This window comes from Schistocerca cancellata, unplaced genomic scaffold (genome assembly GCF_023864275.1).
Source record: "Schistocerca cancellata isolate TAMUIC-IGC-003103 unplaced genomic scaffold, iqSchCanc2.1 HiC_scaffold_718, whole genome shotgun sequence".
Classification (NCBI taxonomy): Eukaryota; Metazoa; Arthropoda; class Insecta; order Orthoptera; family Acrididae; genus Schistocerca; species Schistocerca cancellata.
The window spans coordinates 8523255-8536495 of record NW_026046729.1 but is presented as its reverse complement, the minus strand read 5'-3'; positions in this window follow the sequence as shown (position 1 = coordinate 8536495).

The window sequence follows — 13241 nt, the reverse complement described above, 5'->3', positions numbered from 1 at the left end:
ATCTTTTGTACCGGTTGTGAATAAATAGTTGAAACTATTTAAGTTCCAGCCCTCGTAACTACTCTGCCATTCATGCACAACATCATTCTCGTCTCAGTGTCACAGCCATAAGCATGTGAAACCCAGAGCGACATCCTGGAATGCAGCTCACGGTCTGCTGTTCGACCACGAGACAGGGCAACCTACCCTGAGTCACGAGGGAGCTGCCCATTCTTTGGAGAAAGTTCACAGCCATCATCAGCTCCGTCGGTGGTGTGCCCAAGAAGTTATAGTCGCTTCAGTCTGGAACTGCGCGACCAGTACGGTCGCAGTTTCGAATCCTGCCTCGGGCATGAATGTGAGTGATGTCCTTTGGTTAGTTAGGTTTAAGAGTTCTAAGTTCTAGGGGACTGATGACCTCAGATGTTAAGTCCCATAGTGCTCAGAGCCATTTGAACCATTTGAGCTCCGTCGCTGCGCTGTCATCATGGTTGCAACTGGAGACGTCGCTGACAATGGCATTTGAGTGGCGCCATGGTCTGCCCCGTTCACTGTCAGCAGTGCGGGACATGTATTGTTTCTCATGGGAGGCAACTAGACGCCTCCACTACGCTGTTCTTGAAATACTATGGCTGGGGGCCAGAACAAAGAAATTAATTGAATAAATCCACTGACGTTTCATTTCAATTTCCACAGGCTAAGCTGATCGCAGGTGATGCTCCAAAATCGAACAGTAATACTGTGCATTGTCGGTCTACTGTGGAGGAACGCAATGCGTTAGGATAACACCATCGCAGTAGTACACGAGAATCACACAATGACATTTCAACATCTGAAACTACAGCCTACGGTGCGGTGAGTCAAAAAAAAATATTTATTGTCTTTTCATGATGGAGAAGAAGTTTGACGGTGGTGCATTCTGTAAAGTAGATTTCATTGCAAGGAGAGAACAAGTGAATTTGTCTCGTTTTAGAGGTAATGTGAGTCATGATTGATTAGTGCCTTTCAGATGTTCAAAAAGTAACCGTGAGCGTCACTCAGCACTGCCAGTGGGCATTTGGCTAAGCTGTTGAGTGGTACTTAAGTAAATAAATTAGTGAAATCAAAGTGAAGTAGAAATTTGAAGATAAATGAAAAACTTAGTTTGGTTTAGAAGAATTACACACTGGCAAACAGTGGGCAGAACAGCAGAGCAGAAGAGACAATGTCTGTAGAGTCAGCAAGTTCCACATAAGCGGACGCTGTCAATTCAGCCGTCAGGGCATCGCCCGACCGGCTCACGTGTTTCTCAGTTGTCGCATGTGAGCAAAGGCCCTCGCCTACATTCCAAGAGCCAATGACCGACGTTAAGAAGACTCTACGAGAAGCTTTTCAACGTGACAGAAGAGGCAATGACCGGCTCACGTGTTTCTCAGTCCTGACATGTGATCAAAGGCCCTCGCCTACGTTCCAAGAGCCAATGACCGACGTTAAGAAGATTCTTCGAGAAGCTTTTCAACGTGACAGAAGAGGCTATGACCGTGAAGTCGTTCACCTCCAGTAAACTGAAGTGAATAAATACGTGAGACGCAGTGGGCCCGAAGACGAAGGAAGAAGAGAAGAGTAACAGTAGTTTTCAGTCAGTTTCGGTGCTGAAGACCGTCATGCAAGAAGAGACTACATCATGCACAGACGCACCAAGTCCACCACTGTAATGGAATAGCAGGAAGCAGCCTCGGCACCAGAACACAGAAGTTAAAAGGTATTTGGAGTCTGATTTTTACGTACCTGGGTGACTCTTGAGGATGGTAAGGAGACGGCCTCACATCAGCAGTCATCTGTGAGCTGGGATGAAGATCTGACAGCCGAAGACTGGCAAGCGGGAGTCCGTTTTTCGAGTCCAGGACACTGGCCTTCCCCCGCCGCGCCGCTCCGCTGGCCGACGCACAACACACGCGGCCGCTTAGAGAAGAGAAACACTGGGACGCCACATCCAAGGTATCACCATCCGATGCACGACTTCGCTCTCAATAATTAAACGGGCCACCTCGCGCTGCGCGTCTCCAATCAGCTGGGCGAGACGGCGACACGAGATACACACTGCCACGCGTAATCAGACGCCCCCGCTGCCGCAGCAGAAGGCTTCGCAAACGACACAGCTGCCGTTCTCCGAGCCAGAACATCGAGTAAGGAAACAGTTGTACGAAACTTGCAATTAAAGTTAACTTATGTAAAAACGCTGTTTCATTCTACCTCATACCCGAGCCAAGGAAGAACCCACCCTGCCCACATGTTGTTAAGACAGAAAAATTAATTTATTTAGTATTTTCACCCTGACATAATGCATTAGAATGCTCATCCTGACATTGACTAGCATCAAAAGAGAAAACTCAGTAACATTTAGTGACAGAACTGTTACAAAGCAATGCTGCGAGTCGAGATGCCTCATGATTAGACATAGGAATTAAGTTAATCTACTTTGTTTTCTTGCGTTGTGTGTGTTAGTTCTCACAAGGACTGAGCTTTGACAGAACCAGAGACGCAGGGTGTGTCAGACCAGGAAGCAGTACGCACAGTCTTAGAAACTATAGCACAGTGAACAGCTGATAATACAGAACTGCATGGGTTGGTAGACTCTCTATCGACACAATGGGGTGTAGATTCGGCAGTCGCAAGTTCAGTTGCTGCTTTTCCTGGTAAGACAACCGAGGATGTGCTGGCCTTTGTGGGAGACCTTGGAATTATGGCTGAAATGGAAGGTTGGTCGTATAAGGAATTACTGTTGCAAAATTGAGACTAAAAGAAGTGAAACTTATGTAAGATACACAGAAGCTCTTTAGAGAGTCACAACATTCCCAGAATTTAAAGAAGGGTTAATTCAGAGATAATGAAACCATATAGTCCAGACAAAATAGGAAACAATAAGGGAAAATAACTAAGAAAATTACGGAAACTGTGGAATGGTTCAAATGGCGCTGAGCACTATGGGACGTAACATCTATGGTCATCAGTCCCCTAGTACTCAGAACTACTTAAACCTAACTAAACTAAGGACAGCACACAACATCCAGTCATCACGAGGCAGAGAAAATCCCTGACACCGCCGGGAATCGAACCCGGGAACCTGGGCGCGGGAAGCGAGAACGCTACCACACGACCACGAGCTACGGACGGAAACTGTGGAACAATTTGCAAATAGCAAAAGGAAAATTAATGGATGTACTTATGAATTAGGACAGGATGCTGCAGTCAATGAAATTATTTTGCATAAGCTAAGCAGAGGGCGCTCGATGCTTCGTTAAGAGGGGTAGGAGGCGAAACGGGCTGACTGGGAGCAGGAGAGGCACCACAGGACATTTTACTTTACTCTGTCTATACTTTTACAAATAAATTCATAAAACTTTGTTAGAAAGACCAGGAAGGATTCAGGATTCACACTCATAGCAGAGGGACTTCAAAAACATAACAAAACAATTTTTTTACATGTGAAATTTCATCATTTTTCACTTGGGATTAGCTGCATTTGTTGCTGTAGGTACACTTTTCATAAGTATGAGAGATTCTTCGATGCATCTTGCACAGCATACAAACCATACTTACAGGTGTATGAAACTCTAGGATTTCCCAAATCTGTTAAAACTGTGGTAAAAATTGAGGTAATAGACTATAAAATTGGAGTTTTCTCTAAACACGATGTTTAAAACGTAACAACCCATTCACTTTTCCATAGAATAAATAAATTCTAGTTTCATACACCTGTAAGTATGGTTTCTAAGCTGTGCAAAATTCATCGCAGAATCTCTCTTACTTATGAAGAAAAGTATACCTATAGCAACAAATGCAGCAAACAGTAAGTGAAAAAAATCATGAAATTTCACATTTAAAAAATATTATTTTTTCGTGTTTTTGAACTTCCACTGCTATGAGGGTGAATCCTGAATCCTTCCTGGTCATGCTCACAAAGTCTTATGAATTTATTTGTAAAAGTATAGACAGTGCAAATTAAAATGTCCTGCGGTGCCTCTTCTTCTCGAAGTCGGCCCGTTTGACGTCCTACCCCCCCTTAAAGAGGGTTGCATGTGGAAATGTTAATACGTGCGAAGACAGGGGTTCCGATGCATTTGCGCACAGCAATGTGGTTAGTTATAGAATGTGAGGAGATAGATTTGTCAACCGTAATGCAAGGTAAACGGAGAGTTTTTGCAGCTAATATAAAATGTTTAGGGTGTGGACGAATGGGGCGTATTAGGAGGCACTGTCGCCAGCATCAGGGTGATGTAAATAATGTAAGACGAAGTATTTCGTTCAAGAAGTAGAGAACCAGGGAAGAATAAGGTTTTGAACGCCAACGGGAACCCGAGGTCCTCCTACAGTCATTCCCAGTAAGATTAGATTGTTAGACGTCGTATGCAGAGGTGGGTTGTGTGATAAGAGGAATAGCAGGGGGAAAAAGGCTGCTGGATATTACTGGCCATAGCGGCGCATGTCGCCAGTAGGGATCTGGTGAAACGAAAGCATTACGACCCACCACTCTACAGATTTCAGCGAGTGGGAGATAAAGGTGTCACACCATTAGGGTCGGTTCAATTTAAACAAAGTGTAGAGATTGTGCCACACGCGAGTGGCGGCTACGACATGATTCTAGTGTAACGATGTCGGGAGGGAGTCTGCCGTGTAAGACGAACCGATTAAACAACAAACGACAACTCTGAAACTCGATTCACTCGATTGTGTTCCTAAGGGTACCGGGGAATCAGTGTGGATCGGTGTTCAGTCTAGTTTGCCAGCAGGAATTTTGTGTGTGGTGAAACCATTAGAAGAGAATGAAATAGTAGATCAGTCAGGTTGCTTATTGAAAAGTCGTATTGTACGCATACAAGACATAAAGTGTGAAAAGCATCTTCCTACTCCGATAGATAATTTTTGCGCAGAAGACATAGGAATCGCTAATATGGATACGCTGGAGGAAGGAGAATGGGATATGATAGGTGGCAGCCACGGAAAATCACCGGACTCCATTGAAACTGCATTATGAGGAACAGTGATGCACCTAGAAGAATACAATAGGGAACGGATGAAAAAAATGTTTTTGGAATTTAAGGATTTATATTTTCCAAAACTGCCATTACCAGCTACGCATATTACACAGAACCGCATACCGAAGGGAAGTGAGTCACCAGTCTACCGCAAACCACACAGAATACCTAGGTTCTTGCAGCCAGTTTTGGAGGAATTTATCTATCAACAACTGCAACACCGAAGGAAGTAATAGTCCATGGGGGGTAGGAATAGACGTCGAACCAAAAGAATTAATGGATGGAACATGAAAATAACGGTTTCGTTGTGATTACAGATACCTAAATGGGAAAATCATAGTGGACGACTAACCTTTGACAAACATTAACAGGAAACTTGGATCATTTAAGGCAGTGCAAATACACTTCTGGAAATGGAAAAAAGAATCCATTGACACCGGTGTGTCAGACCCACCATACTTGCTCCGGACACTGCGAGAGGGCTGTACAAGCAATGATCACACGCACGGCACAGCGGACACACCAGGAACCGCGGTGTTGGCCGTCGAATGGCGCTAGCTGCGCAGCATTTGTGCATCGCCGCCGTCAGTGTCAGCCAGTTTGCCGTGGCATACGGAGCTCCATCGCAGTCTTTAACACTGGTAGCATGCCGCGACAGCGTGGACGTGAACCGTATGTGCAGTTGACGGACTTTGAGCGAGGGCGTATAGTGGGCATGCGGGAGGCCGGGTAGACGTATCGCCGAATTGCTCAACACGTGGGGCGTGAGGTCTCCACAGTACATCGATGTTGTCGCCAGTGGTCGGCGGAAGGTGCACGTGCCCGTCGACCTGGGACCGGACCGCAGCGACGCACGGATGCACGCCAAGACCGTAGGATCCTACGCAGTGCCGTAGGGGACCGCACCGCCACTTCCCAGCAAATTAGGGACACTGTTGCTCCTGGGGTATCGGCGAGGACCATCCGCAACCGTCTCCATGAAGCTGGGCTACGGTCCCGCACACCGTTAGGCCGTCTTCCGCTCACACCCCAACATCGTGCAGCCCGCCTCCAGTGATGTCGCGACAGGCGTGAATGGAGGGACGAATGGAGACGTGTCGTCTTCAGCGATGAGAGTCGCTTCTGCCTTGGTGCCAATGATGGTCGTATGCGTGTTTGGCGCCGTGCAGGTGAGCGCCACAATCAGGACTGCATACGACCGAGGCACACAGGGCCAACACCCGGCATCATGGTGTGGGGAGCGATCTCCTACACTGGCCGTACACCACTGGTGATCGTCGAGGGGACACTGAATAGTACACGGAACATCCAAACCGTCATCGAACCCATCGTTCTACCATTCCTAGACCGGCAAGGGAACTTGCTGTTCCAACAGGACAATGCACGTCCGCATGTATCCCGTGCCACCCAACGTGCTCTAGAAGGTGTAAGTCAACTACCCTGGCCAGCAAGATCTCCGGATCTGTCCCCCATTGAGCATGTTTGGGACTGGATGAAGCGTCGTCTCACGCGGTATGTGGTATGTAGAAGGCCGGTCGCAGTGGCCGAGCGCTTCTAGGCGCTTCAGTACGGAACCGCGCTGCGGCTACGGTCGCAGATTCGAATTCTGCCTCGGGCATGGATGTGTGTGATGTCCTTAGGTTAGTTAGGTTTAAGTAGTTCTAAATACAGGGTGTTACAACAAGGTACGGCCAAATTTTCAGGAAACATTCCTCACACACAAAGAAAGAAAATATGTTATGTGGACAGGTGTCCAGAAACGCTTACTTTCCATGTTAGAGCTCATTTTATTACTTCTCTTCATATCACATTAATCATGGAATGGAAACACACAGCAACAGAACGTACCAGCGTGACTTCAAACACTTTGTTACAGGAAATGTTCAAAATGTCCTCCGTTAGCGAGGATACATGCGTCCACCCTCCATCGCATGGAAGCCCTGATGTGCTGATGCAGCCCTGGAGAATGGCGTATTGTATCACAGCCGTCCACAATACGAGCACGAAGAGTGTCTACATTTGGTACCAGGGTTGCGCAGACAAGAGCTTTCAAATGCCCCCATAAATGAAAGCCAAGAGGGTTCAGGTCAGGAGAGCGTGGAGGCCATGGAATTGGTCCACCTCTACCAATCCATCGGTCACCGAATCTGTTGTTGAGAAGCGTACGAACACTTCGACTGAAATGTGCCGGAGCTCCATCGTGCATGAACCACATGTTGTGTCGTACTTGTAAAGGGACATGTTCTAGCAACACAGGTAGAGTATCCCGTATGAAATCATGAGAACGTGCTCCATTGAGCGTAGGTGGAAGAACATGGGGCCCAATCAAGACATCACCAACAATGCCTGCCCAAACGTTCACAGAATGACGTGATTGCACAATTGCGTGCGGTTTCTCGTCAGCCCACACATGTTGATTGTGAAAATTTACAATTTGATCACGTTGGAGTACATACTGACGAAAGTAAAATGAGCTCTAACATGGAAATTAAGCGTTTCCGGACACATGTCCACATAACATCTTTTCTTTATTTGTGTGTGAAGAATGTTTCCTGAAAGTTTGGCCGTACCTTTTTGTAACACCCTGTATAAGGGACTCATGACCTCAGATGTTGATAGTGCTTAGAGCCATTTGAACCGTTTGTATGTAGAAGACGAAACGCCAGACTGGCCCCAGACGCTGCGGTCGTTCAGATTCCAGTGCATTCGATATCCCGAGCATAAAAGCAGCAGAAGGGAGGTGAATGCACAAGATTGTAATATTAAGAATAACTGATTCATTTTAGCTTCTGAGTTGGAAAAAGAGAGAGACAAAATGGTTGTGCGAGAAACCGATTAATGAAACAACTTCTGTTGTGTTTGAGTTAAGGAGCAGGGCAGGGGGCCCTGTATAAATGTGTAAGATTAAGTGATAGGGTTGAGGACACCAGTTGTTAGAACAAATCTTAAGGGGCGAAAAAGGGCCAGAAGGGCAGGTCGCCAGAAACTCTAGTGTAATGGATAATCTAGTCTAGTCTAGTCTATTCTAATTCCGGAGGTACGCATAAAATATGATTCGAAATTGTGCTAAATGCATTCTCTGAAAATTATTTCGAGCAGTTAGTTCATGAGCCCACGCGAATAGCAAACGGTTGTGAAAACACGCTTGAGCTCTTAGCAAAAAATAATCCTGAATTAATAACGAGCATCAAAACCGATTCAGGGATTAGTGGACACAGGGTTGTCGTAGCGAGACTGAGTATTGTAATTCCCAAATCCCCGAAAAATAACAGAAAAATGTACCTATTCAAAAAAGCATATAAAAATTTTCTTGACGTCTTCCTGAGCGACAATATCCACCCATTCCAAATTAATAATATAAGTGTAGATCAGATGTGGCTTTAATTCAAAGAAATAGTATGGGCAGCAACTGAGAGATTTATACTAAATAAATTAAAAAACGAATGAGCTGATCCTCCTTGGTACACAAAACGGGTTAGAACACCGTAGCAGAAACAAGGAAACAAGCATGCCAAATTTAAACAGACGCAAAATCCCCAAGACAGGCGATCTTTTACAGAAGCTCGAGATTTAGCGCGGACTTCAATGCGAGATGCCGATAACAGTTTCCACGACGAAACGTAGTGTCTAAACCTGGCGGAAAATCCAAAGAGATTTTGGTCGTATGTGAAGTATGTTAACGGCAAGAAACAATCAATGAGTTCTCTGCACGATAGCAACGGATATACTGTTGAAGACAGTGCTGCCAAAGCAGAGTGACTACACACAGTCTTCCGAAATGCCTTCACAAAAGAAGACGAAGTAAATATTCCAGAATTCGAATCGAGAACAGCTGTCAACATGAGTAACGTAGAAGTAAATATCCTCGGATTAGTGAAGCAACTTAAATCACTTAATAAAAGCAAGTCTTCTGGTCGAGACTGTATACCAATTAGGTTCCTTTCTGAGTATGATGATGCATTAGCTCCATACTTAACAATCATATAGAACCGTTCGCTCGACGAAAGATGTATACCCAAAGACTGGAAAATTGCACAGGTCACTCCAATATTCAAGAAAGGTAGTAGGAGCAGTCCACTAAATCACAGGCCCATATCGTTAACGTCTATAAGTAGCAGGATTTTATAACATTATGAATTATCTCGAAGAAAACTATCTATTGACACACAGTCAACATGGGTATAGAAAACATCGTTCCTGTGAAACACAACTAGCTTTTTATTCACATGAAGTGTTGAGGGCTGTTGACAAGGGATTTCAGATCGATTCCGTATTTTTGGATTTCCGGAAGGCTTTTGACACTGTACCACACAAGCGGCTCGTAGTGAAATTGCGTGATTATGGGATACCGTCTCAGTTATTTGACTGGATTTGTGATTTCCTATCAGAGAGGTCACAGCTCGTAGTAATTGACGGAAAGTCATCGAATAAAACAGAAGTGATTTCTGGCGTTCCCCAAAATAGTGTTATAGGCCCTTTGCTGTTCCTTATCTATATAAACGATTTGGGACACAATCTGAGCAGCCGTTTTCGGTTGTTTGCAGAGGACGTTGGCGTTTTTCGACTAATAAGGTCATCAGAAGATGAAAACAAACTGCAAAACGATTTAGAAGGAATATCTGAATGGTGCGAAAAGTGGCAGTTGACCCTAAATAACGAAAAGTGTGAGGTCATCCACATGAGTGCTTAAAAGAACTCGTTAAACTTCGGTTACACGATAAATCAGTCTAATCTAAAAGCCGTAAATTCAACTAAATACCTAGGTATTACAGTTACGAACAACTTAAATTGGAAAGAACACATAGAAAATGTTGTGGGGAAGACTAACCAAAGGCTGTGTTTTATTGGCAGGACACTTAGAAAATGTAACAGTAAGGAGACTGCCTACACTACGCCTGTCCGCCCTCTTTTAGAATACTGCTGCGCGGTGTGGGATCCTTACCAGGTAGGACTGACGGAGTACATCGAAAAAGTTCAAAGAAGGGCAGCACGTTTTGTATTATTGCGGAATGTGAGAGAGCGAGTCACAGAAACGATACAGGATTGGGGCTCGAAATCGTTAAAAGAAAGGCGTTTTATCGTTGCGACACGGAATGTTCTCACGAAATTCCAATCACCAGCTTTCTCCTTCGAATGCGGAAATATTATGTTGACACCGACCTACATAGGGAGGAACGATCACCACGATAAAATAAGGGAAATCAGAGCTCGTACGGAAAGGTATGTGCTCATTCTTTCCGCGCGCTGTACGAGATTGGAATAAAAGAGAATTGTGAAGGTGGTTCGATGAACCCTCTGCCAGGCACTTAAATGTGATTTGCAGAGTACCCATGTAGATGTAGAAGTGGATGTAGTTTGATCCACCCAAGGGACCGTGTCTTTTGATAAAAATTAGGACAATATAGCATATCGATTGTATTCAATCAAGAAATACGTCAGAACGGAATCGAGTTGAGACAGAGCCAGCTGCACCCTGGGGAAGATGTTACGCATTGCAAAGCAAAACACGGGCGACTGGTGCCGAGAAGCGGAGACGGGTGCAGAATGGTAAAAGCTGATGCTACAATACATTCGGCCATTCATATATTAAATCATTCTTTTCTCTGTATCACATACTACACCACGAGCCTGTGACACCTGTATGCAGTATGGTGTCCACAGCATGCTCTGAGTCATGACGAAGCCGCCAACTTGGCTGGAGGAAGTTAACGGACTGTCAGCTGTGCTACGGTGCTGTCATCACAGTTAGACCTGGAGACATCGCTGCCAGTGGATTCGAGTGACGCCACACTTGGCCGCACTCTTGGTGCTGCCAGAAATGCCAGATGTCTGTTGATTCGCATGAGAGGTGTTCGAGTATAATGACTTTTCTGGAGACTAGAAATCTACTCTGCAGGAATCAGCATGGGTTTTGAAAAAGACGGTCATGTGAAACCCAGCTCGCGCTATTCGTCCACGAGGCTCAGAGGGCCATAGACACGGGCTCACAGGTAGATGCCGTGTTTCTTGACTTCCGCAAGGCGTTCGATACAGTTCCCCACAGTCGTTTAATGACCAAAGTAAGAGCATATGGACTATCAGACCAATTGTGTGATTGGATTGAGGAGTTCCTAGATAACAGAACGCAGCATGTCATTCTCAATGGAGAGAAGTCTTCCGAAGTAAGAGTGATTTCAGGTGTGCCGCAGGGGAGTGTCATAGGACCGTTGCTATTCGCAGTATACATAAATGACCTGGTGGATGACATCGGAAGTTCACTGAGGCTTTTTGCAGATGATGCTGTGGTGTATCGAGAGGTTGTAACAATGGAAAATTGTATTGAAATGCAGGAGGATCTGCAGCGAATTGACGCATGGTGCAGGGAATGGCAATTTGAATCTCAATGTAGACAAGTGTAATGTGCTGCGAATACACAGAAAGATAGATCCTTTATCATTTAGCTACAAAATAGCAGGTCAGCAACTGGAAGCAGTTAATACCATAAATTATCTGGGAGTACGCATTAGGAGTGATTTAAAATGGAATGATCATATAATGTTGATCGTCGGTAAAGCAGATGCCAGACTGAGATTCATTGGAAGAATCCTAAGGAAATGCAATCCGAAAACAAAGGAAGTAGGTTACAGTACGCTTGTTCGCCCACTGCTTGAATACTGCTCAGCAGTGTGGGATCCGTACCAGATAGGGTTGATAGAAGATATAGAGAAGATCCGACGGAGAGCAGCGCGCTTCGTTACAGGATCATTTAGTAATCGCGAAAGCGTTACGGAGATGATAGATAAACTCCAGTGGAAGACTCTGCAGGAGAGACGCTCAGTAGCTCGGTACGGGCTTTCGTCAAAGTTTCGAGAACATACTTTCACCGAAGAGCCAAGCAGTATATTGCTCCCTCCTACGTATATCTCGCGAAGAGACCATGAGGATAAAATCAGAGAGATTAGAGCCCACACAGAGGCATACCGACAATCCTTCTTTCCACGAACAATACGAGACTGGAATAGAAGGGAGAACCGATAGAGGTACTCAAGGTGCCCCCCGCCACACACCTGTCCGGTGGCTTGCGGAGTATGGATGTAGATGTAGATGTAGATGTAGAGGTAATTGGACATCTCCGCCATGCTGTTCCTGATGCACCACGGCCATGGGCTGGAATAAAGAAATTAAGTGAACAAATCTACTTTCACTCTAACATCTCATTTCACTCTCTACCGGTGACAAATGAAGGGTCATTTAGCAGTGGTAACGTCGCTATAATTCACATTCGCGCAATTGTCGCATGCACGTTGGCAAGAAATGAATCCGACACTAAACCCTTGCCTACACGTCAATGTTTACATCCCGGCATTGGTGTCACACTGTAAAAGGAATCTTTTTGATCGCACCATATATACAGGGTGGTCAGAAACAGTCAAGGGAGCTTTCAATAGGGTTGCAGGGTAGGATATGCTAAGAAATATCTAGTAAGAAAAAATTATGATAATTTGCGCCATATTTGGGTTAGTGAGCGCTGAATTTACCCAGTCAGACCGTTGGGTGCGCAAATTCAAGCGAACTGCTGGATACAATTATTTTCAGTTTTTCAGGTAGCGTAGATGATTGCACAAGAGACTGCTCATGCTTTGACTTCGGTTAGACCCTTACCACCGTCCAAGGCCCAATTTTTGTATAGCTCTCTTGTTCGGGTTTAGAAAACAAACGACAATCTTAGAGACACCATCTTTGATGGTCCGCTTGAATTTGCGAGCTCAACGGCCTGATTGGCTAATTTCAGTGTCAATTAATTTGGAAACGATCAGTGGAATCGTGTCACTAGGTCCCTGGATTCACGTTTCTTGTTACACCAGGTCGACACAGGTGTCCCGATATCCTGCCATCCGGGCGAACTATTGCTCGAACCTAATACTGCACCACGGGAGCAGCCGCGTGAGGCAATCTTATTCGACTGGGAACACTTACCTCACTCCATAAAACATATGACAGTAATTGGAATCACCAAGACAACTTTGAACTACATTAACATTATTGAAGACCACTTGCAGAACATTATTCCACAACGGTGATGGCATCTACCAGCAAGAAGAATGTTCATGTCGCTAGATCACATTCGTATTACACTGGGTTGAGGGTCGTGGTAGGGGATTTAAATATATATATGCCCTGGCCACCAAATTCCCTGACCTGCAATCGATGGAATATGGCTATCGCGCGCCGATTCCGTAGTCATGAAACGCTGATTCGTAATTTACA